This window comes from Boleophthalmus pectinirostris, unplaced genomic scaffold, assembly GCF_026225935.1.
Source record: "Boleophthalmus pectinirostris isolate CB_2022bp ecotype Guang Dong unplaced genomic scaffold, ASM2622593v1 HiC_scaffold_9, whole genome shotgun sequence".
In the NCBI taxonomy this organism is placed as follows: Eukaryota; Metazoa; Chordata; class Actinopteri; order Gobiiformes; family Gobiidae; genus Boleophthalmus; species Boleophthalmus pectinirostris.
In genome coordinates this window covers 7,816,258-7,843,332 of record NW_026571541.1, presented here as the reverse complement: position 1 = coordinate 7,843,332, position 27,075 = coordinate 7,816,258, and the positions used below count along the sequence as shown (strand labels likewise).

The following is a 27,075-nucleotide window of genomic DNA, read 5'->3' as shown; positions in this document are numbered from 1 at the left end:
CAAGGTGGAACAGAGTATTTTGAGCTTTGAACACTAAGACTCCTAGTGCCACCTAGTGCCTCCGTTCAATTGCATTTGTCTCCAGCAACTAGGTGAGGAATCAAAATACACTAGATGGTTCGCAGAAACCCCGGAAGTGTGAGTTCGGGCACTAGCCAATCAGCGAAGAGCCATACATTCTGTGTTGTCAATGATTCCCGAGATCAAGGATTTAAAGCCTGAACAAAGAGAATGTTTGGTGAATTTTATCATGGGGAAAGACGTTATTGTCTTTCTTCCTACGGGATTTGGGAAAAGCTTAATATACCAGTTAGTCCCGTTAGCGGCGCATTACATACGTCACGATCAAATAGCAGCGATTGGTTAAGTGATAAAAATGCCGCCTACCGTCGAGCGAACGAATCCTTATGCTATTTGATCGTGGTTTTGATGAGATTAGGTGGCTTAAAGCTCACAAGAGTCAATTTCATGTAACACTGGCCTTTTTAATCTAGTTGTATAGTATACTTTTGAGTTCTCTAAATGCTGTTGTTGGTGGTGGTGACGATGATGATGATGATATGATGAAGGCTGACGGGACTGGAGATAGGAGGAATCTATTAACCCCGTGTGACCAGGCAGCGAGCCATGACAGATTGGACTGTCTCTGCTCTGCCCGGCCCTTTGTGGTCAGTGTATTTATGTGTGTGTGCGCCCAGATTAAGAAGTAATATCCACTTAACCAACAGTGCGATGATTCACTCACCAATGTGATTTCAATGTGTTTCTGTTATTACTATGAATTACATACACCATGTCCCCCTGCAGTTTAATCCAGGGCACGTTTTATTAAGTGACTAGCTATATTGCATTTAACCTGGGAGTAATTTTGTGGCGCATTCAGAAATGAAAGGGCCCATATTACGCTATGTTCTGATCTATGTTTTAATGCCATTTCTTCATCACAAAGGTAAATGGAGTTGTATTTTTTGTTTCATTCACACTACGTTTAACACACAAATCCTGTGTTGAGTTGTTCTCTCACACTGAAAGCTCTATTCCACCTCGTGATGTCATGTTGTAATACAGTAATTGCTCCACTATGTTTGTTTTGAAACTCAATACACCCTCAATAAAGGGACAGTTCGGAATTTTGGACATAGTGCATCATTTCCTAGTGAGCCAGAGTGTTGGAGACATGTGAAGACACTTTTTAAAATATTCCATCCAGTCCTTGTATTTGCAGAGGTCGCTGGTGCTAGGATATTGCTTGTCAATGGCCATAGTTACAGTCTTACCCACTCCACAAAACACCTGAAGTAAATCTATTATTACTCCAGACTGATGATGTGACTGTCTGTGTTGATGGAATAATGTTTGAAATAAAACTAACCTTGCATTGCATGATCGTCGCGTGTTGAGGGACGATTTTGTCATATATCAGTCCGTCACTGCCAAACTTTCTATCAGTACAACTCGCTGCTGCTGCTGCTCAGACATAAATCCTTCAAATGCAAGGTTGGTTTTACTTCTAAAATTATTCTATCGACACAGACATTTACGTCGACAGTCTGGTGTAATAATAGATTTGTTTCGGGTGTTTTGTGGAGTGGGTAAGACTGTTTTTAGTGGCAAGGCTAACTATGGCCATTGACATGCACTAGCCTAGCACCAGCGACCTCTGCAAATACAACGACTGGATGGAATATTTTAAAAAGTGTCTCCACACGTCTCCAACACTCTGGCTCACTAGGAAATAAGGTCCTTTGTTCAAAATTCTGAACTGTCCCTTTAAGACATTCGGATGATTTCAGTTCTGGGATTACAGCTGTTAAGTTAAAAATTACAACTTCATGACATCACAAGGAGGAACAGAACATTTTGGCCTTTAGAGACGTAGACAGTCTAATAATACAGGATTTTTTTTGATGAGGTAACAACATTTTAACATGACTTAAAGCTCATAATCGCCAATTTTGCATTTTATTGGACCTTTAAATAATTTAGTTATGTAGATGGTCACCTGCAGTTCCCAGTTGCACCAATGCACACTGTTGCCGTGTCCTTGGGCAAGACACTTCATCCACCTTGTTTGAATTTGGTGGATTTTTGATGGTTGGAAATGTTACATATTGCTATAGTAGCCAAGGCAGTCTGAGCAGCTGTGGCCAAGCAGTTCTATTTTACAATCAACAAGAGTGGAGAGAGACGAGAAATGCAAAGTTCTTAGACTACCATGAAAGAAAAAGAAAAAAATTATGTGACCTTGATCTTTGTGAAATCAAACTTTCTGAAGTAAAGTTAATGTGAAATATACAGCATTTTACATTTACCTAGAATTCTAGACTTGATTTTTGCTTTAAAAAATGGTCTGATGATATTGTGATCTGGATAATCACATAGGTCATCTTCAGAACATTAATTGTATAATAAGTTGATTCACAAAATATTGTGTTTCTGCATTTATGTATGTGATATGTGTAGGTATTTTCAGTTTGATGCCACACTTATTTATGCGAGCAAAAACCAGTATTACTTTTTTCATTTAATGGTGTTAACAAAACACAATTCATTTTAGTTCAGTTTCAGATCCAGTTTAGAGAAAAGCATAAATCCACAAAGCTCTTAAATTCTGCACATTTTGCACAATTTAAATGGTCTGTATTGACTCTAAAATAGGAAATAGGTTGAAGTGCATCTGTCAGAGATGCCATGTTTGTTTTGGCTCGTTTTGGCTCTTCGCATTTGGCTTCCGTGCAAATCTCAATGCTATGACGCGATTTGTCGCCTGCCCAATTAACCGTACGGCGGCCGCATTCCAACATAGATTCTCGTGAGGTTGAGAACTCAAAAAAATCGTGACAATTCATTTTGTGCAAGGTTATTAGATATTCTGTACTCAAGAATCAGCCTGGGTAAAGAAACAATGTCCACTTAAACCAAAAATGCAACAGTTACTGTATTTTTCGGACTATAAGGCGCAGCGGATTAGGCACAATGTCAGTGATGTTGAATTCTCTCGTCTATTTTCATACATAAGGTGCACTGGATTATAAGGCACATTAAGTGAAAAAACGGACGACACTTGAGCTTGATCCCTTAGCCCAGGCATCCACGATCCATTGGCAGATCGTGGTGTAATTTGCCCGGTGTTTCCTCCCTGTCTTGGTGAATGTGAATTATGAATGTGAATGTGGGTGGATCATTTAAGTTTTGTTTTTTTTATTTCCTTCGAGGAGGACTCAAATACACATTGAGTAATAATGTGTTTAATGCAGCTTTGTGCACATTTGTTTACATTTTACAATAACGACCACTCAAAGTCACATGGCTCATTTGCATCAACTATAAGCACTTAAAAAAAAACAAAAAAAAAACAGCTTGCTCCTTGTGTGCTTACACGGTCAGCTCCTGTCATACTTACTCTGCGTGGCTCCTGACTACGGTAGCCGGTACAGTAATCCATCAACCGGCACGGCTTTGTAGCTTACCAAAGTCGTACTAAAATATTTTGACAGATTTTTGAACGCCATGTACCAGAATTGGGACCAAGTTGTTGTTTTGCAAGTCTCAAGTAAGTCTCAAGTCTTTGACCTCAAGTCCAAGTCAAGTCCCAAGTCAAATACAGGCAAGTCCAAATCGAGTCTCGAGTCACTGGCCCATAAGTCCAAGTCAAGTCCAAGTCGTCTGCTTTGAGCTTCAAGTCATTTCAAGTTTTTAAATCAAAGTACCACATATAGCTTTGTTTTTTTGCAATTTATGTGAATTTTAAGATAAATTGTACTTAAAAAATCATAGTGTATTTGTATATGAGTATATAAGAGATTTAGAATTAAATGTAGTTAAATTTTTCCTTTTTAAATGGCTTGACGAGATCTTAGTGTGAATCATTACGATCAGAATAGAAAGAATTCAGATTTAAAAGGGCTTCTCATCTTCTCAAGTTACAGGCCTCAAGTCCAAGTCGAGTCCAAAGACACTGACCTTCAAGTCCTGAAAACAGTGACGCAAGTCTGACTCGAGTCCAAGTCATGGCTTGCAAGTCCCCACCTCTACCACATAAGGCGCACCGTCGATTTTTGAGAGAATTAAAGGATTTTAAGTGCGCCTTATAGTCCAAAAAATACGGTACTTACCTAAGTGTAATTTCCCCCATGTTTCAGGTCTGAATATTAGTCTCACACAGTAGCTCTTACCGTGTCGAGTGTGCGCTGGGCGTCACTGACCTGTAGGCTAATCCGGGGTGCGCTCTATTAACACCCATTGTTTAAGACCGCCTTGATGCTTATTTTAATTTGAATCTGGGCGTGCTTTTGTGGTGCTTTTGTAGCGCTATCTCCAACATGCAGAGCGCTTAATGTGTGCTCACTAGCCCTGAAGTGCTACTGTCTGTCATCCTCTGCATTTGCCTCAGCGCCTCCTCTCCAAACACAATGTCTCATTCTCTCACTGCTCAAAACCAGCATCCTCTACTTCAATACAGTCACTCCGCACTTGTGAAGCTACGCCCACGCGCACACACAAACGCACAAACGCACACACACTCGCACACGCACGCACACACGCATAGGCTTTTTCCATTTCCACTTTTTGTTTTCGTATTTTGACTTTCACTCTTATCTTTCAGTCACAGTCTTCACATTGTCTATCTATCTTCCCCGGTTTTCTTTTTACACAAAGTCAATCTCTTTACGCCGCAACTTTGAGATCAGACCATGAAATAAGTTGTGCAATAGCTAATTCACAAACGTTATTTATTATTATTGTACTTTATTCATCGCATTTGTCTGGATTGTAGGACTTTGATGTAGATATACACTTGAGAAGAGGTTGATCGCATCGGGAAAGCTGTATGAAGCTACTAATGAACAATTTTATCGATCAGAAACTCAAAATTATGTGAGCTTTTGCTACATTTGATTGAGCATTGGGGGTCCACCCTATGCTAGTGATTTGCCAAAGGGTTGTAGGAACTAGGAACTTTGTCTTTTTTGTGGTTTAACAGAAATCAGAAATTGAAGTGCGTACATTTTTACTGTCTTACATGCGTGTGCTTTTGACAACTTCCAGAAGCCAAAGCTGAGTTTTACTATCACGGTAATGCTCACAACTAGCATGCTAACAGTGTACTTCCTGATTTACTATTAGGTGGCAGACTTATTTTAACCCCAAGAGCTGCTTTTGCAATACTGTACCGGGGCAAGACAAATTTTGCTTCAATACACTGAAAAAGCGCAACAGCGTAACATTTCTAGAGAAGGGTCCGCCACTTAACCTGACTCATCAGCCGGTTTCACTTCGTAGAAACCGTCTGACCTCACAGTTAGCATTTGTTCGCTTGATGGTAGGCGGGTACTTTTTTTTTCATTTAACCGTATTTGGTCGTGACATGTGTAATGCGCCGCTAACGGGGCTAACTAGTATATTAAGCTTTTCCCAAATCCCGTAGGAAGAAGGACAATAACGTCTTTCCCCTCGATAAAATTCACCAAACATTCTCTTTGTTCCGGCTTTAAATCCTCGATCCTTGTGAATCGTTGACAACACAGAATGTATGGCTCTTCGCTGATTGGCTGGTGCCCAAACTCACACTTCCGGGGTTTTTGCGAACCGTCTAGTGTATTCCAATTCCTGACCTAGTCGCTGAAGAGAAATGTGTTTTTAATTGTTATTCATACAATGTCCTTGCTTGTCTTCATGGAAATGCTATTGCTTTGTCTAGAATGTTCCACACCTAAATCTATCAGGAGAGACAAGCAGGTTACAGCTAGGGGTGTGGAGAAACTTTGAAATATCGATATATCATATCACTTAATGTGATGATACATTACCAATATTGTGGGCTGCTGTATCGATATATCGCCAAGATTATTTTTTGATATCTTTAACTCAGTTATTTTGTGACAGTGCTACAGTTTTGTTGCTTTTTTAGAGGAAGGAAACTCGTTCATGCGACACATTTGATATTTTCACAGTTTTGATCATTAAAAACGGTGTGTTTCATGTAGACTTTGCACAAGAAGTGGTTTAACAAAGACTTTTAGTACCACAGCCATGATTTAGCATTTATTGTTATTATTTTATATTGAACTGTATTGAATCGTTTTGAAATGTATCGTATCAATTCGAAAGTGCACTGTATCGAGATATGTTTTGTATCGTGGCCTTTGTATCGAGGTATGTATTGTATCAGCAGCTTCCTAATGATACTCAGCCCTAGTTACAGCACTATGTTACATTACAGTTCAGATCTGTGGAGAGTTGAGCCTATTAACAGAAGGAATTATTATATTTTCGAACAACAAAAATACACATAATGAATAAACGCTAGATATATATGTTTAATGTCATTCCTTTGCCTTGAATGTTCCATTGCATAACATCTCCATGGAGACAAGGAATTAACGGATCGTCCACCAGAAAAGCTGCACAGTACATCTTTAACTATTACCAGCATAGAAGCATGAATTTCCAACAAAATCCTTTTTGTCATACACAAAAGTCACCAAATTGGAGATTGCTTTTATCCCACTTTTTATTTTTCAATATTTGTAGTGAAATTATTTGTATCTTTTTGGACAAGAGAGTTACTTTATCCGTGCTTTTTCCCCCAGCATGTTGTATGTCTTTTACAGATAAACCAGTATCATTCCACTCTGAGACCACAAGTCAGTGCCCCCCTGTCTGCCCCCCTTTCCGCCCGTCCACCCCTGGCAGGTCCTTCCTATCGTCCCATAGCAGGATCTTGGCCTCCCCTCCTCTGTCTATCCATCACTCAACCTTCCAGACCGCTACCTTTTGTTATTGGGCTCCTATCGCTCGGCTGCAGAGATCTCTTCCACCCCTCACCGTTGTCCTGTTTGTTTTTTGGGCTGGGGTTGGAGGTGGGTGGGGGTAACAGTGGTAGATACATGGGCCAAGGCTTCAGCAGCAGGTCCAAACTGCACGGACTGCTCCAAGGCTTTTGAAAAGGACAGGGGGAAAGAGGGGAGTGAGATAAACTGCCAGATTTGATTTATATACAGTGGATATATGGAGAGAATTTAAATCAAACGTGATATTCTCTTTCTGTTTAATGCTGGTAGAGGGCAGCAAGATTAATTGGAACTGAATTGAAAGCGAAATTTGAATTTGACGTAATCAACCAATGACAAAGGCTGCCGTTTTTGAAGAACCACCATCTCCTCCACAAACGACAAACTAATCCTTTCTAACTCTACATAAAACTTCTAACCCTGTAGATCAGCTCTGTTCTGAAATGCAGATTGTTCTTGTATTATTTTGTCATTTCTTTTGCTTTCAGTCTTTGTGAATCATTCAGGAAGCATTTATAATCTGAACTTTGAACTGAATCCGATTCAAAATCTGAAGTATACTTGGGGAGTGTAGCAGAGAGTCCTGCGCTGGGTCGGGTACCCACTGGTACTTGACGCACGTCCGTTGTCCTGGAAACAAGTACCATTTCCCGGTCTTATCCCGAAACGATGGCAGACCAGGCTGTGGAAGTGACTTTTGTTTATTACATAAAACCATCAGTGGAGATGATTGGCTCACCGGCTGCGCTCTGGTTTAGTTCTGGTTTAGTCCTGGTTTAGTGTTGGTTTAGTCCTGGTTTAATCCTGGTTTAGTCCTGGTTTAGTCCTGGTTTAATCCTGGTTTAGTCCTGGTTTAGTCCTGGTTTAATCCTGGTTTAGTCCTGGTTTAAACCTGGTTAGTCCTGGTTTAGTCCTGGTTAAGTCCTGGTTAAGTGCTGGTTAAGTGCTGGGTTAGTCCCGGGTCAGCCCTGGTTTAGACCTGGTCCAGTCCTGGTCCAGTCCTGGTCCAGTCTTGGAGATCAGCTCGGCGGTTGCGTCGTGTATATATTTATGCTTATGACACTGATTGAGTCCTGGTTTAGACCTGGTTCAGTCCTGGTTTAGACATGGATAAGTCCTGATTTAGTCCTGATTTAGTCCTGGTTTAGTTCTGGTTCAGTCCTGGTGTAGTCCTTGGTCCAGTCCTAGTGTAGTCCTGGTGATAAGCCTTGCGTTTGTGGTGCGTATATATTTATAATCCACTAATGACACGCCGTAGGTTCAGTCTTGGTTTAGTTCTGGTTTGGTCCTGGTTTAGTCCTGGTTTGGTCCTGGTTCGGTCCTGGTTTAGACATGGATAAGTCCTGATTTAGACTTGGTTTAGTCCTGGTTCAGTCCTGGTGTAGTCTCGGTCCAGTCCTAGTGTAGTCCTGGTGATCAGCTTTGCGTTTGTGGCTCGTATATATTTATAATCCGCTAATGACACGCCGTAGGTTCAGTCTGGTTTCAGTCCTGGTTTAGTCCTGGTTTAGTCCTGGTTTAGTCCTGGTTTAGTCCTGGTCTATTGGGCTGTCGGACTAATGGACTCACCCCGATTTATCACGGGCACATGCGGGTAATGGTGGAATGTTAACAGGTCCGGGCAGGTGCTGATTTAACTTTAATATCATCACAAGTTAACAGGTGGGTGCGGTGCTGTACTGCGCCGGTGTACGGGCGGGTCCAGGTCTCCAAAAATGAACCCGCGCAGGACTCTAGCGCGGCATCATCCAGCTCCAAGAGAAATGAAGCTCACGATGGAAGCAGCTGTAGAGGCGAATTTGGTGCCAGACTCCATTGTAGGAACAAGAACTTATTAAAGAGACAAAACAGCGAACAGTTCCAGAGAGCGAGGCGACAATTTCTCAACGTAAAGTCAATTGGAAACCGAGTGGAAGGAGCCAGAAGCGCCCCCACGCTCACGTCCCATTTGGAAACGCAGCAGCTCGCGGGTTAGTTAAATCCATTTATACACAGCCTATGATCCTGTTATTAAAATATACATTACAAAATCAAATCACAATCCCGCTGCTCGTCAGGAAAAAATGCTATTAAATATTCTAAAACCGTTCAGCCCTATGTCGGTATATAACACAGACTCTATCCTGTTTGGACCTGAGCCTGCTGCTGCTGTGCCCTTGGGCCTGAACGCTTTGGGGGAAAAATATTGAATTGTGATTTTTCTGACAAGTATCGGAATTGCATTTTGTTTGTATTTTAAACACGTCCAGACGAACTGACAAAAAGACTGAAATGTGAACTGACAAACTAATACGAGATTCAGAGGTTTTTACATTTTTTTACGCAGAAAAACACAGGATATTTTGTTGTTTGTGGAGGAAATGATGGTACGTTGCGGTTGAAATTCAACTGGAATTAATCTCCCAGCTCTCTCCTCGTATTTTTTAGTCTTTCTTTCTAATAATTTGCTTGGAATTTACCGTCTGTGCAGCCATTTCCTAGACCACGGTGACCCGGAATTCCTCATAATGAATCGTTTATTTTTTAGGACTGGTTGAACTTACGTACAGATCGTTGCTTTTCTCAAATCAAACCAAAAAAATAAAGACGAATTAAAGATCTTTGTGTTTAAACTCCAATTCAAGATCATGATTTGAACCAGACCAGAATAAGTTTATGTATTTTCTTTCTTCTCCTTTGCTTTGTCGCCTCTCCGCTCGAAGCTTTAGCGCAGCAGGAGCAGAGTGTGTGTGTGTGTGTGTCTGGTCGGTCGGTGTGTGTGTGTGTGTGTGTGCGCGGAGTGTGTGTGTGTGTGTGTGTCCTCTCACACTGGGGCCTTGTTAAGTATTGATCCCATTTAATAATCTTTAACCATCGTCTCCTCCCCCGAGAGCACTTAACCCTCCCTGCGCCTCTGCTTCCTCCTCTCCTCTCCTCACCTGCTTCCTCGTCTCCTCTCCTCCCTCCCTTCTCCCCTCCTCGTCTCCTCTCCTCCTCCTCCCTCGTCTTTCCTCGATCCTTCTCTCAATCCCTCTCTCTTCTCTCTTGCATATCTAGGCTCCTCTCCTTCGTCTTTTCTTTTCTTTGCATTTCTTAACTCCGTATTCCTCCCTTTTCGCTTTCCATCTCTCCTCTTCGTCTCGTCTCCTTCCTCTTCTCCTTCCTTTTCTCCTTTCCTCCTTCCGTTTCTCCTCCTCGACTCCTCACATCTTCTTCCTTCTCCCCATTCCTTCGCTCCTTTCCCCTCGTCTCCTCTCCTCCTTCCTCGTCTTTCCTCAATCCTTCTCTCAACCCCTCTCTTCTCTTCTCTTTTTTTCTTCTCCTTTCTTATCTCTGTATTTCTCCCTCATCTCTTTCCATCTCTCCTCTTCTTTCTACTCATGTCTCCTCCTTTTTCTTCTTCTCTTCTGCTTCCTTTCCTCCTTTCCTCCTTCTGTTTCTCCTTCTCAACTCCTCACACCTTCTTCCTTCTCTTTTCATTTTTTTATCCTCTCCCCATTTCTTCTCTCCTCTTCCTTCGTCTCATGTCCTTCTCTCCTCCTTTTTCTGTCCCCCTTTTCTTCTCTCCTCCCAAGTTTACCCTCCTCTCCTTACCAGCTTCCTTTTTTTTCCTTTGCTCCTTCCTTCTCTCCTTCTCTGCTCTTTTTATCTTCTTCTTTCTTTTTTCTTTCTTTTATCCTCTCCTCGTTCCTCCACTCCTCTTCCTTCTTTCACTGATCTCCTCTCATTCTTTCTTCTCTTTTCTCAATTCTTCTCTCACCCCCTCTCTCTCGTTTTTCTCGTGTATCCTCCTCTCCTCTTCTTTCTCTTCCCCTCCTTTCTTATTTTCTTTCATACTCCTCCCTTACCCCTCAGTCCTTACCCTCGTCTCCATTCTTCTCCCCTTCCTCTCTGTGCCTGCTTTCTTTTCTCCTTTCCTCCTTTCCTCTCTCCTCCTCGACTCCTCTCATCCCGTTCCCTTTATCTTTTCTTTCTTTTATCCTCTCCCCATTCCTCCACTCCTCTTCCTTCTTTCACTAATCTCCTATTCTTCTCCCTTATCTCCTCTCCTCCGTCCTTCTCTTCTCTCCTCCTTCTTTCTCTTCTTCTCTCATTCCTTTCTTCTCTGGCTTATGTCCTATCTTTCTATCTCTCTCTCTCTTCTTTCGTTTTCACTTTCTTATCCTCTACACCTTCCCTCTTGTTTCCTTTCTTCCCTGTCCTCCTTTCATCTGTCCTTTCCCTTCCTTCTCTTGTCTCCTCAGACGTTCTACGCTCGTTCCTTTTCCTCTCCTCCTCCCTTCCTTCTCTCCTACTGCCACTCTTTTCTTCTCTCTCCTCCTCTCCTTTCTTTCCTCCTCTTCTACATTTTTCTCATCTCATTTTTCTCTCCTCCTTTCACACTTCTTTCACCTCTTTGTTTTCTTTCATACTCCTCCCTTACTTTCTTCCTTCACTTCCTTTCCTCACTCTTGTCTCCTAACTTCTCTTCTTCTTCCTCTCCTCTTCTGCGTCCCGTGCAGCTTTCCTCTCCTCCTTCCTTCCTTCTTTCTGTTCTCATTCTTTCTCTCCTTGACTCATTTCTCTTCCCCTCATCATTCCCTCGCTCTTCTCTTTTTTTTCTTTCGTTCCTCCACCCTTCCTCTCCCCATTTGTTCATTCCTCTTCCTTCATTCCCTTGTCTCCTCTCCATCTTCCTTCTTTTCTCCTTTCTCCTTTTTCTCTCCCCCTTTTCTTATCTTCTTCCGTTCTCATCCCTTATCTCATTTCGTCTCTCCTCCTTTCTCTCCTTCTATCATTCCTTTCTTCTCTGGCTTATCTCCTATCTTTCTTTCATCTCTCCTTTCCTCCTACTCCTCCCTTCCTTCTCTTATCTCCTCAGACCTTCTCCGCCCCTTCCTTTTCTTCTCCTCTAGTGTGACTCCTTCTTCACTCCTCCTTTCTTCTACTTTGTTCTCATCTTCATTCTTCACTTCTTTCCCACTCCTCCCTTTCTTCTCTTATCTCCCCCGTCCACCCATTCTTTTTCTCCTCGACCCTTCCCTCTTTCTTCTCTCGTCTTTACTTCTCTCATCCACTCCTCTTCTCCTCTCTTACATTTTTTTCTCATCATCTTTCTTCAGTTTAGGACCTTTTAACTCTCTTTCTTTCCTCCTTCCTTCCTTCCGCCTCCTTCACCTCCTTTCCTCACCCTTGTCTCCTAACTTCTCTTCTTCTTCCTCTCCTCATCTGCATCCCGTTCAACTTTCCTCTCCTCCTTCCTTCTTTCCCTTCTCATTCTTTCTTTCCTTCACTCATTTCCTTTTCTCCTCATCATTCCCACTTTCTTCTCTTCCTTTCTTTCATTCCTCTACCCTTCTTCTCCTCCATTCTTTTCCTTTTCTTATCCTCCTTTACCTCTCCTATTTTCCTACGCTCTCCTTTCTCTCGCCCTCTTCCTCCTTCTTTCTTTCCTCTCATCTTCCTCTGCTCCTCCATCCTCTCTCTGTCTCTCCGCTATTCTCTCCTTTCCTACCCCTCCCTCTCTCCTCTCCTCCTTCTTTATCCCTTCTCTGTATCACTCGCAGTAAAAAAAAAAAAAAAAAAAAACTACCAACAAGGTCAAGGTGAAGCCACGGCGAAAGAGCAGCTCTAAATCCCACTGGTAAATGTGCAGCCGGGCGCCCGTTGCTATGGCGTCGCTTCGGAGGAGGAGTCGTAAAGAGGTCAGGGAAAATTCACCGGGTCAAACTTATAAGTATATTTTTGTGAATGAAAACCCAGGTGTTTTCTGAAGTGAGGCTCTGGCGACGGGCGGTGGACTTCTGTCTTTTCACTTATTGTTTGAAGTTTAGGCCCGTGTTCAAAAAAAGTAAACCTGGGAAATCTGAAATAACTTGGAACTTACAATTGTACAGTTTTTTATCGTATTTAGTCATAAATCTGATATACCATATTTTCCGGACTATAATTCACTCCAGAGTACAAGCTGCACCAGCCAAAACATGCGTAATGAAGAAGAAAAAACATAAGTCTAGTCACACTGTAAGTCGCATTTTTGGGGGGAAATGTATTTTTTTTTTTTTTTTATAAAATCAGAGATCAGGAATCGACATTTCATGCTGAAAGGTAAGTTCTAGTAACAACAACAGAACAGAACAACAGGCTGTTAACGTCACATATGAACAGTTCTTCAGATAAACTATAGCATCAACAACAGAACAGAACAAGTTTACCAAACTCTCCATTTCACTCCAAATCACTAAATCCATTCAATTCTTCATCCTTGGTGTCACTTCTGAGCGACTCTGCGACCTCCAGAGGTAAACAGAGCGCCGCTTCCTCATCTGTGCAGCTGTTGTCAGACTCAGCATCAGTTCCAGTTAGAATTATTCTGGTCTTTCTGAATCCCGACAGGATGGTTTTGATTGGCTTTATGTTTGTTTAAATCAGGGGTGTCCAAACTTTTTTCATCAAGGGCCACTAATCTAAACACAGACAAAGCAGAGGGCTGATCGAGGGCCGTAGACTGGAGCTCAGTACAGTGAATAACTGAAATATGTGCATGTTTAACACATTAGAATGAGCCATCAGACTTTATGCATGCTAAAATTCTTAAAACCACACACTAAATATTAAATAGGACCTCTATCTATAGGATTTTCAAAAAAAACTTGCAGTAAAAAGTTATTTTTTACTGATGCAGGCCAATTCACCTGGAAGTCTGATGGCCAAGAAAACTTTGTCTGAGGGCCGCATTTGGTCCACTGGCCATAGTTTGGACAGGCCTGGTTTAAATAAAAAATTTTCAGTGGTACAGAAGTAATGATGCGATCGACTGACATGATACAGACAGGACAGAGGCTCTTTCTGCAGGAGACATGCGCAGTAGAGTGAAATGACAGTAGTCAGTAGCAGATACTGACACAAAAGTCTAGAGCCTCTCAAATTTGAATATATAAGGTCGCACAAAGTATAAGTCATAGGACCACCCAAACCATGAAAAAAACTGCAACTTACAGTCCGAAAAATATGGTAGCTATTTTATCGTTGGTGCGCTGTGGGGCCCGCCAACTGCTCGTCGTTGGTGTTACTCCTTAGCCTGGAATGTTTGAATATGGCATTGAACTTGTATTAACTTGGATTTATTCAATTAGAAGCATTCTTAAGGTCGCCACACACTACAGGAGAAGTTGCGCGTTGCACCCGACTTTGTGTCTGTGAGTGTGATTTTGAAGCCTCTGTACTCCTCGCTTGTCAGTGTGACTCTGAACTGCTCTGCCAGATCGTAACCACCAAACACCAGCAGCGCTACGGTAACACCCGATAAAAGTGTCAGGGGCAGACGGAGTGACGGACACAGAGACGCAAGATACAAACTTGGGATATAGCAAAAATAATTATTACTCACCTCTTGTAAAGTTGTACATTCAAACAGCAGCATCATATTATCCATAGAATTTGTCCTCTGTAAATAATGACATCCAGTCCACAAAACAGCACTATTGATCTAGTTTGAGGCATTCTTTGAAAGTAAAAAGGTGTGAGTAGTTCCTCACGTGTGTCTGTTTACATCCACACAGCGCACAGATCGAGGTGAAGCTGCAGATTAGTGATAATGACTCTACTTCCTGTGGACTTTATCTCTGATCATTTATGCTTTAAAAATCATGTATCTGAAGTCTTGCACCACATTCCACAAATAATAATAACACATTTTTGACTTGTATCTAAACTAGAAGTGCAGTTCTCTGATCTTTTGAACATTTAAGAGTCTCAAAGCGAGTTGTTTTACTGTAAATGAGAAACAACAAACACGAGCGCACTCACAACATCTGCAGACATATCCCACTGAACTCTTTGCGATTGGAGATTTAAAATCCCATGAGATTCTCCTCGTGTCTGTGGTGTGCACTTTTTGTTGAACGCTTAAAACTCATTTAAGACCAAAAAATCCTGTAGTGTGTGGTGGCCTTAATGGTGGAAAAAAAAAAAACTTTTCGCGATGACAATTTTATAGTTTATTTAATGTTTATCTAGATGTTTGTGGTAATCTATATAATTATCTATATCATATAATTATGAATGGGCATGAGTTTTGGATACTGATGTGTGTGTTACAGAGGAATACAAGCAAATATCCACTGTCCTGTCTACATCTAGCAACGGATTATTTTTATTTTATTTTTTCATAAATCAGAAGGAAGATTTCTTGCACTTTTTATTTTTCTCGTATTTCTTGTTAACCCTTATATTAAGCTGACAAAATGCCGCTCTAACATTGCATTATTTAAAGGGCCTATATCACGCCATTTTCTGATCTGTGTTATAATGTAGTTTCCTCATCACAAACAGACTTGGAGTTGTGTTTTGTTTCATTTGCACACATGTTTAACACACAAACTCAAATAGAAAACACTCTGTTCAACCTTGTAGTGTCGTGCAGTAATACAGGAAATACTCTACTGTGTTTTTTGATGAGGAAACAACATTATAACATGGCTTAAAGCTCACAAGAGTCCATTTTGCGTCATATTGAACCTTTAAATGTACAAAAAACATACATTTTTAACCGTAACGTTGGCATATTTGGCAAGAAGAATCCACATTGACCCTGTTTAATGCGTGATTTTCTCGTGTTGAAGCCCGTATCACTATGAACACATGTTATATAGGTAGACGGTTTTCTCCCATGTGGCCAGTCAGGCTTTGTGTATTATACTAAACCTCTGATAGAATATTTGCATTATTAAATCATATATGGATGTTATAGTATAATGCCTCCATCCCCGCAATGCACAGAATGTATAGGCTTTGTAGTTCATAAAAGAAACTAGCCTCAGTATTCTGCAGGGAGCGCGCGTATCGACTGGCCCATCATGTCCATATTGCAGATGCACAAAATGGCTTCATAATGGTACAATGGCCATAACAGTGGTGGGGCCATAAGCTAGAGTCATCTCCGTAACTCAGGGACATCCCACGTGAACGTTTATTGGATTCTCAAGTCTTTTACTTCGACGTCGTTAAACCAGATGATCTCGGACCGGACCGGCGTGGGGATGGTCCCGGCCTCTGACCTGAAAAGCGTGAGACGACCACCTAGTGACAGAGCGAGTGTTGTGAAGCAGTGTTACAAATAAATGACACAAAATGGACTCTTGTGAGCTTTAAATCGTGTTTTAATCCTGTTTCTCGTCAAAAACAGACCTGGAGTTGTGTTTTGCTTGATTCACACATGTTTGAGTAACCTTATTATTAGTCTGTCTACATTTTATAAGCCCAAAATGCTCTCTTCCACCTTGTGATGTCATGAAGCTGCAGTCCTACCCACTCCTGTTACGACCCAGCTCACTAGGGTCGTGGAAGTGACAAAAAACCAAGGTGGAAAATAGGGATGGGTGTGATTAGTCAACTAATCGATAATTGATTATTAAGAATTTCACCGATTACGTTTGTTTTTAATCGACAAACCGAATGTAGGTTGCTGTGCATAGAGACGAGGCTGCGTCTGACAGCACAAACACTGGAGTTGCGGCCTCACAGTTCCACGTTTGGGCTCTGGCACCTCCTTGGAGATCACTGTACCGCTCAGTGAGTGTGTTTACATGCACATCAGTGTCCCGGTTTCGTCGTGGTGCATGTAAAGGCAGTATCCCAGTTACTGCAACATAAAGAGTTGCGCTAAACCTGCACACATACGATCTTTGAAAACATGAACCATCTCCACACACGAGACACACACACAGAACAGACTCACCATCATCAACATCCCTCTGTCACAGAAAGAACACCTATATTCCATTGAGTTGTGTCCTTTAGTCCAACAGAAGCTGAACCACATCACCGCTGTTTTTTTTTTTTTTTTTTTTTTCCCACACTTAGTTTATGCAAATGATCCATGTGGTTGTAAGTTTCATTTCTGTCAGACTTGTGCAAAGCTGCATTAAACACATTATAATGTCAAACGGGCTGATGTGGCTATAGAGTAGTTATGGTTTAGTTTTGTTGTAAAGATGAGTTTATTTATGCAGATTAGTAATAGTAATAATAATGATGATCATTTTAATATAAAAACGTTAATGATTAATTGAAAATTGATCGTTAATTCTCCCAACGATCGATTAAGAAAATTTAATCGAATGCCCATCCCTAGTGGAAAATGGAACAAATTAAGTAATGTTTAATCAACAGGAATGTAAAAGGTAAATTAACAAAACAGGCTAAAATATGTACATACAGTGAGTTTTGTGCCAAAAAACAGGTCACGCAGGTCTATACAAAAACGAGTGATTAAACTAAAAGACACACAACAAAACTAAATCACAAGTGCCCCAAAGTAAAACCACATAAACCTACAAACAGAATCGAGTGACAAATAAAAAAAAAAAATAAAAAAAAAGGCACAAAACAGAACTAAACTAAACAAGTATGTCAACACAAACAGTCAGACAAGTACTAGTACAAACACAAGTGACACTAAAGATACACACACAAACACAAAATGGAATACTCAGTCCTGAACAGGTGTGGAGAATCTTCTTAAATACGGGGAGGAGCCTGGAGGTGAGGCAGGATTGGCCAGGTCTAAAAGTGCCCGACCAATCAGGGACCAGGGCTTTCACAACAGGAATCCACAGGGACAAGGAAAACTAAAACACACACAAAACAAGTCAACAAACTGGAGGACTGGGGGCTGCAACAACTCCACAAAACACCCAAAGCAAATTTGTTATAACACCAGACTACTGATGTAAACGTCTGTGTTGATAGAATAATGTTTGAAATAAAACTAACCTTGCATCGCATGAATTGTTGAGGGACTATTTTCTCATATATCAGTCCGCCGCTGCCGAGCTTTCTATCAGGAAGTACAACTCACTGCTGCTGCTCAAACATAAATCCTTCAAATGCAAGGTTGGTTTTACTTCAGGCATTATTCTAGCAACACAGACATTTACATCGACAGTTTGACATTATAATTGTTTTGCTTCGGGTGTTTTGTGGAGTGGGTAAGACTGTTTTTAGTGGCAGGATAACTATGTCCATTGACATGCACTGGCCTAGCACCAGTGACCTCTGCAAATACAAGGACTGAATAGAATATTTTAAAAAGTGTCTCCGCATGTCTCCAGCACTCTGGCTCACTAGCAAATGAAGTCCTATGCCCAAATTTCCAAACTGTCCCTTTAAAACACCTTGTAATCCTTTATAGTATTTTCAAAATTTAGCTTTTTTACTCTGTCACAAGTACGTTTTTATACTGCAAGCAACTTCACTGTTTGTTTACACATATTTACTTAGGATTGTCATAATATAATAATAAGCTGAGATGACATTTTATGCAATTACACTAGAACAGTTATGCAGGATAATCCCAATTAAAATTTTCAGTAGACAGTATCATTAAAAGACATGCGCCGCAACAAATAAATGGCATAATGAAGCAATAATTACTCAGGAAAGTGACTTTTTCAATCCTCTACAGCTCAAATCTCATCGTATTACAAAAAATAAACAAAATTACCACAACTCTCTTCTGTATTGCAAAAAAATATACCCATGATAAATATTTAAAGGTGCACTGTGTCACTGTGTCAAATGTGTTTTTCCGTGGAGATGTTATTGCTTCATCTGGCATGTTTCACAGTATGATATTTAACCTTTCTATATTCACAGAGGCCAAACCAGACCGAGTTACAGGTCAGATCTGTAGAGAGGCGACCCTTCTCACAGTCAGAATACATGTTTTTTAGGTATTTTTGAGCTATTTTGAGCTGTTTTATGTCATACTGTTGAACAGTCCGGGCAGAGCAATGACACCTCCATAGAAACTAGCGGGTGAAGGACCCACCACCAGACTAGTTAGTAGGGATGGGCATGGTTAGTCGACTAATCCATAATTGATCTTTAAGAATTCCGTCGATCATGTTCATTTTTTATCGACAAACCGAATGTAGGTTGCTGTGCGTAGCGTTAGGAGACGAGGCTGCGTCTGACACAAACACTGGAGTTGCGGCCTCACAGTCCCACGTTTTAGCTCTGGCACCTCCTTTGAGATTTTTTGAGTATCCTGGTTTCATCATGGTGCATGTAAACACTATCGTTTAATATGATGATACAGTATCGATATTGTGGGCTGCTGTATTGATATATCTCCAAGAGTATTTTTTGGTATATTTTACTAAATTATTTTGTTACAGAGCTACAGTTTTGTTGCTTGTTTAGTGGAAGGAAATCGTTTATGCAGCACATTTGACATTTTTACTGTTTTGAGGATTAAAATGTTTGTGTTTTATATGAACTTTGCACAAGAAATGGTTTAACAAAGATTTTTAGTATCACAGCCATGATTTAGCCTTTATTTTTTATTGAACCATATCGAATCAATTTGAAATATATCATATCAACTTGAAAGCGCACTGTATCGAGATATGTATCGTATCTTGGCCTCTGTATCAAGGTATGTATCGTATCGGCAACTTCTTAATGATACCCAGCTCTAGTAAACACAGTATCCCGAATACTACAACATAAAGTTGAGTGCACATGCGTCTAAAAGAGAAACACTTTTCAGTCTTTTCATCACAACAGTAGGTAGAATAAATAAAGTGACCAGCATTAATAAAGTGAGTGAAATAAGCAGTTGCACTAAATCAGATCTCTAAAAACATGAACCATCTCCAATGCAACACACACACAGAACACACTCCCCATCATCATCATTAACATTAACATCCCTCTTTCACGAAGAACACTCATATTCCACTGAGTTGTGACCTTTAGACCAACAGAAGCTGAACCGCATCAGCGCACAAGGAAAGAGCTGCTTTTATCAGCGCTTACAGTTTATGCAAATGAGTCGTGCGGTTTTAAATTACGTTTCTGTAAAATGTAAACAAATGTGTCAAAGCTGCATTAAACACATTATAATGTCAAACGGGCTGATGTGACTTTATAGTGGTTGTAGCTGACGATAATGCCAGTATATTTGTTTTCATGGTGGCAAGTGAGAAAATTATTATTTATTTGTTCGGATATTTGAGATGTGTCAGAACATCACGGTTGTTAGTTTTATATTTTACTTGTGAAAGTGTTTGCTTTTTGAGTTGTGTGGCCTTTTACCTTGCTCCTGGAAGTAAACAAAGAGAGAGAAAATAGTAGCCACGAAAAAGAGAGAAACACAGAAAAATGTGTAAAGAAAGACATCAGAATTAAAGACGCGCTACTTAACTACCGCTGGTGATGTATGGGCGAACACGGTAAATATTGTTTTCAGTTCTGCATTTATTTAAAGGTATTTATGTAAAGCTGAGACATTTTCTGTGTCTGTCTTTATTTTAGTTTTCACTGTGTTTCAATGTGTTGATGGAATTGAAGATTACTAAGAATAATAAATATTGACACACATGATCATCAGTACGAAACGTGAAGTCCTTTCTTACGAAGAAAACCAGGGTAGCTACAGTGGTTATGGTTTATATGCTGTAAAGTTGAGTTTATTTATACACATGTGGTAATGGTAATGATATTAGATTATAATTGATAATTATAATATGATCATTTTAATATGAAAACATTAATGAGTACTCGAAAATCGATCCTTAATTCTCCCAACGATCAATTATGAAAATTTTATCGAATGCCCATCCCTACTAGTTATGCAATGCACCTTTAAATTTAAATTCTATGTGCAAAATGCTCCATTATTTTATTGATGCAACACAAACTCTTAGCCTAAAGTGGTACATTTTACTCATGACTACCCATTTCACAAACACTAGTTAATTTTCCCATCCATTTGACAAATCGCTGATAATTAATGTGTAATGTTTGAGCAAAGCACTGGCAAATTATCACTGCCACCCGCACACGAAATGATGGATTAAAAGCTGAATACATAAATGAAGTCATGAATAAAAAGAGTAAATAATAAACGTATAAATGGATGAAAACAAAAGCTGCTTTGGAGGCGCGGAGTCTCTAAAGGCCCTGGTTAATCTGGCTCTCTCTCCTCTGTCTTTTGTTCCGGTCTTTATGGGGGAAGGCAGGGCTCTTTTCTACTCATGATCTGATCAATACAGACGGTCCGGGGCACGCAATCACACACCGAGCCAAATACGCAATGTTCTCCCGCTAATGGGGCCACTCACTATGACAGACTCACAAAAGCGCTAAAGAATATGAGTTAATTTGGAGTGGTTTTTATGTGACAAATTAGCTTTAGATTAAATTATTTTTCTTTACGTTGTTTGGCGTATCTCCAGCGGCCGTGGGGAGATTATCGAAAAATGTTTAATATTGTGAATGTTGTTTTGAAGGTACACAAAATGAGTAAATCAAATAATACAAAATGCAGCAAAAAGAGCTGATTTCTACATAGAACCAGTTGAAACTTGCACATGTTTCTCAGTTATACATAAAGTTGGATTTTATTTATTTTGAATTTATTATTACCATTTATGTTTTTGCTCTTTGTTATTATTAATTATTGTGATGTGTGAACTGCTGTGTCCAGATAATTTCCCTTGTGGATCAGTAAAGTTTGTCTAAGTCTAAACAATGACACTGTGATATTTTTGTTCTTTTTACTCAGCCTCAGCTCAAACTGTACGACCAAATCGCAGGGTTTAAAAGTTCACAGCTCGTGGAACTACTTCAACAGTGTGAAACCCTCACGAGAGGTGACTGGATTTCAAACTGGATTTATATTCTTGCGACCTACGACTGCCGATCGGGCGCTGGTCGTGAGATTCTCTTTACTACACGAAGCACGACGCACTATTAAGCCAAAACTCAGCCCGATCCCAAAAACAGTCGCACAAGTGAAAAATCGTCTCAAAAAGGGCCAAAAATTGCAGTGTACGCCGGCTTAAGAAGCTCTTGAGATCAAAATAAAGAGAACTGGAAATAAAAGTAGGTTTTAAGACAAGCATGTCCAACTACAACCCATGGACCAAATGTGGCCCTCAGACACATTTTTTTTGGCTTCCAGGTGACTTGGCCCAAATTACCTTACATCAATTAAAAATTAACTTTTTACTGCAAGTTTTTTTGAAAATCTGCCTTGATAAAGCCAACATTTAATGTTCAGTGTGTGGTTTTAAGGATCTTAGCATGAATAAAGACTGATGGCTCATTCTAATGTTGTTAAACATGCACATATTATAATTTATTCACTGTACTGAGCACCAGTCTACAGCCCTCGATCAGCCCTCTGCTTCGTCTGGTGTTTAGATATGTGGCCCTTGATGAAAAAAGTTTGGACACCCCTGTTTTAAGACTATTTTAAAGATCCTGATATTACATAAAATTTGACTCTTGAGAGCTTTAAAAGTATTAGAATGTTATTACCTCATTCAAAAACAGACCTGGAGTTCGTGTTTTTGTTTTGTTTCAGTCACACATTTTTGAAAGTAATGTTTGAGTAACCCTTTTATTATTAAGATTAGGAATGTAACAATTACCCAAAATATCGTGATATTCTGTTGTCAAAAGTCTCTCAATAATACCGTGGGCCATCACAATATATCAAATCTCAAGTTTCTTTGCTTAAATTCATTGTTATGGTGCAGGAACAGCTTAAAGAAACAGAAGGAACTACATATACACTAATTCTTTGCTCAATTTACACAATGAAATAACTTATTAAGCACTTTTAAAACTTAACTCTAAGTCTTAAGGCTTGTCAAGTCATTTTGAAAGGAAAAGTAGTATATTCACAATTTTGTTAGCTTCTAGAAAATACTGCAATAAATATGGTACCGTGAGATGCATATTGTGATAATATCGTACAGAGAAATTTGGATATTATTACATCCCTAATTAGTATGTCTATATCCCTTAAATCAAGATCAAAATACTCTGTTCCATCTTGTAATGTCATGAAGTGTAGTTTTCAAATTAACAGCCACCTTTTGTTCAATAGAGATAGGCAATTCCAGGGCTGAAATCATCCAAATGATTCTAGTGAAGGTGTATGGAGTTTAAAAACACAATGGAGCACTTCCTGTATTACCACATGAGAGAAGACCTCAGCCTAAATATGCAGGTTTTGTGTGTTAAACATGTGTGAATGAAATAAAACAGAACTCCCGGTCTGTTTTTGATGAGGAAACAAGAACAACATAGCACAGAAAATGGCATAATAAGAGCCCTTTAATTACACAATTCATGAGTTATAAACAGTCTTAAGTTTCCTCATTCACTGAAAACTCCCCGTGTGAATGTTCCCATAATGGAGTGACGCGTGGCCACGACTCGCGAGCATTTGTCACGACTGTCAGAGCTTTTGTTTTTGAAAGCCCATTTGGAAATGCCAAGCTTTTCCCCATTTATTTTGCTCCCGCCGCACGTCAGAGAAATGAATATCCAGCCCATAAGTTTTAGCCCACATCATCAGTCACGTCCCCCTCAAACGCACCTTTAATTCTTCACGTATTCTCACCGATCGTCTGTGTGTGCGGTCTAAAGAACGTGAACATGCATATACAATCATTCAGGCACTTTTTTCACCTGTTGTGTATCTGTCAAAGCCTCTGATTAAAGCTGCGCTCCATTTACACTCTACACACACCTATGTAAACAAAGTGCTGGACAAACTTTTCAGGAGGGGCCTGTCAGTCTCCATGAAAATATGAGCTCTTAGACTGGAATGTTCCACAGTGTGGCATTAAGCTCTCTATCCAGTTTCTATTAGCGGGGTTGCCTCTCCACATATATGATCTATAACTTGGTCTGGTCACTCAAGTCTCTATGAAGTTAGTTTTAATTCCAGGCAGAGTAATCACATCTCCATGGAGACAAGCAGGTGGCAAACCCTCCACCAGAAAAGTTACACTGTGCAACTTTAACTGATTTTGGGTTATTTTGGACACATTAGGCATTTTTATATTAGAACTTAAACTGATGTTCTTTATGTGTGGTCAAACAAGTAAAAACATTTAATCCTTTATTTAGATCAGGGGTTCTTAACCCTTTCAATCTCAGGGCCCAACTTTGTTTGAACCAAATAACCTGGGGCCCTGTCTCATATTAAATGCATTATATTGTACTGATTGTGGGGCCCCAAAGGAGGTGGTTCTGGCCCTACTTTGGGTTCCGGCCCTATGGTTAAGAATCACTGATTTAAATCATACAAAACAGCAGCATATTGTCAGAAGAAGGTGCACTAAGGAATGGAATCAGAGGGGCTGATGGTGCAGATTGACAGCCTTGTTTCTGTCAGTCTGTCCCAGGGCAGCTGTGACTACTATAATAGCTTATCACCACCAAGTGTGGAGTGAATGAATAATGCTCTGTAAAGTGTTTTGGGCGTCTTGAAAGTGTTCTGGGCGTCTTGAAAGGCACACATATATGTGTAAAAGTGTGATTCCTTAATGAATTCATCAAAACACTGAGCAGCACTTGATGAATTACCACCTAATTAGGGGTGTGCCAAAATATTGAAATATCGATATATCGTATCATTTAGTGTGATGATACAGTATTGATATTGGGGACTGCTGTATCGATATATCACTATGAGTATTTTTTGGTATATTTTACTGCATTATTTTGTTACAGCGCTACAGTTTTGTTACTTGTTTAGAGGACGGAAACTCGTTTATGCAACACATTTGACATAGTCACTGTTCTGATGATTAAAATGGACATAATGATGATTAAAATGGACATAGCTAGCCACCTTGTGCCAAATAGGAAGTTCGCCAGGAGGCTCTTCCGGCTCCTTCTGACCCTGGCCCCAAATAACTTCCACTGGGATCTTGTCGCTCCTCTCTCTGTAACTGCTGCAGTGAGGCTCATCATTTTGGTCTTAAAATCGTATTAACCCGCTCTACATGATTGTGAATTTTTTCCCGCTACTTTGTCCATCAAATAAATCCTATTCATAACATAGAGCCTGGCTCCAGATTCCCTCCTGTAACCTTTCACATCGGGAGCCTCATTTGAGTGGCGCTGAACGCTGTGGGTGATGTCACACTCACTTAGTCCACTTCTTTTATACGATCTGTGGTTTCATATTCACTTTGCACAAGAAGTGGTTTAACAAAGACTTTTAGTATCACAGCCATGATTTAGCCTTTATTTTTTATTGAACCGTATCGAATCAATTTGAAATATATCGTATTAAATCGAAAGTGCACTGTATCAAGATATGTATCGTATCGTGGCCTATGTATCGAGGTATGTATCGTATCACCTTCATAACTTCTTAATGAAAACCTGATGATGACATAAAGTGAAACTAACCCGTTTTAATCTCTGGGGAAGATACTTGACTAAGTATACTACAGTATATACATATTAGTGAAACTTTTTCCCCTTAGTAGTAAATGTGATTAAAACAGTTGTTCATATACTTTGAAGTGGTCGCCCATACACTAAAATACTTGGCATTTTCCAATTTCCGAGTTAGTTTTACTTTCTATGCAAAACCTTTTGTTTAGTTGATTTGTGGTAATGCAAACTGCTTCCAATGTGAGTGTGCTGTGAATATGCACATAGCCAGCCTCTCGGGGCTTCCACTGAAATAACATTCAAATCTCTTAGACGGCCTGAACAATACTTAATAAGGCCATGATAATAAGTATTAAAACCATTGGACCTGAAAGAAAACGTGAGACGATTCTTAATTATGGCGAAAAGGTGCTAGAAAGAGAAAGAGAAGTGGAATAGAATGGACACGAGAGCAATGAGCAGGGCTTTTAAAAAACATCACATGGGAGGTGGAGGGGAGGTGCAGGGGGAGATGGGGCGATCGAAATAGGGACACAGATTGAGATGGAGAGAGGTGAGAGAGAAATTCGCCTAATTCGCCGCACTCATATTGAAAAGTGGTGGGGGACGGGCGGTAATCACATGACCCCTGCTGTGTTTTTGGTCAGCGCTGATCTCCCTCCCAAGAAAACCACGGGAGTCTCAATAAAGGCACATATTATCAAGAGTCTGACCATAAATCAGCACGTGTTTCTACAGGATGGATAGACGGTTTGAGAATATAGGGTTTTGTTCACTTGTTATAATAGCATTTAAAGGGTCAGACAGAGTAATAAAGCAGGATTACTCAAACAATGTGTGAATGAAACAAAACACAACTCCAGGTTTGTTTTTGATGAGGTAACAGCATTATAACATGGTTTAGAGCTCACAACAGTTAATTTTGCGTAATATAGGATCTTTAAGTGCAATTAATCAAATTTCTGTTGAATCGAGATCCAGTTATTTCATATTGTCAGTCATCAAATGCTTTCCGTGGAGATGCTATTGGGTCCGGTCAAGTGGTAACGGAGGGAAACAGGGGCAGATTTTTGACATTCAAATGTCTCTTATTCAGAAACTAGAGGGACTATTGAAATAAGTAAAGTATCAGAATGTAGGAAAGAGTTACACTCCAACAGGGTCAAGTTAAACCTGCGATATTCTTTCAAGTTGTTGACAAAAAATTTTAAAACTCATGTTGGTAACGGAGGGAATGAAATATGCAGCACTTTTTGGTCAATAAATACAAACAGTGATAACTAGTGGTTCTCACTTCCATATCCTTAACAAACTGGTTTGAATATTTGCTTCATATAGTTTTCTACCATATGGTACAAGATTAGGTTGAAAAACCTCTTACTTTTTTATTTTTTATTAAGAAAGGTCATGGTAACGGAGGGAAAAGTAACAGAGGGAAAATTGTACAAGCAAGTAGAAGGTGCATGATTTTACATAATTTGTCACTTTTTTCTTCCGAATACTTTAATATTACTTCAAAATGAAAGGAAACTATTTCTATAAAATATGTCAGTCCTTCCAAGCAAATTTTTATCATTTTAAATAATAAAAAATAAATAAAAATCCTGTACCTTCATCAACAGTTCAAAGATGGAATAACACAAGATATGATGAAATACATCCATTTATTTACATGATTTGCAGGTCTTTGAAATTTGGGAAATAATTTTTGTTCCATGTTTCATACATGGTCTGTTTAAAACGTATGGAACTTTAGAACCAAAAATGGTACAGAAAAAAGGTCAACAGTTTCATAAACTAGAGTACATATGTATCTGTTCAATACATTTTTATATCAGATGCATGAACTTGAATTTTTGGCCTTGCTGTTTACTTCTGCATGACCGGGCCCTATTGCTTTGTTTGGAATGTTTCACAGTATGGTATTAACGGTAACCTTTGTATCTTCATGGAGACTAAACCAGACCAAATTACAGGTCAGATCTATGGATAGACAACCCCTCTCACAGTCAGAATGCCTGTTTTTCTAGGTATTTTTGAGCTATAAAACCACCCGTAATTGAATAAATGTCAGGTAGAGCTGTTTAATGTCATACCGTGGAAA

The 27,075-nt window shown here is 39.9% G+C and overlaps 1 protein-coding gene across 1 annotated transcript in view; it reads left to right on the top strand.

Annotated features, from left to right (window-relative positions):
- Positions 1 to 27,075, top strand: part of zgc:153039 (uncharacterized protein LOC767698 homolog) — a 148,357-nt gene that overhangs the window by 40,789 nt on the left and 80,493 nt on the right. The window lies entirely within an intron of this gene.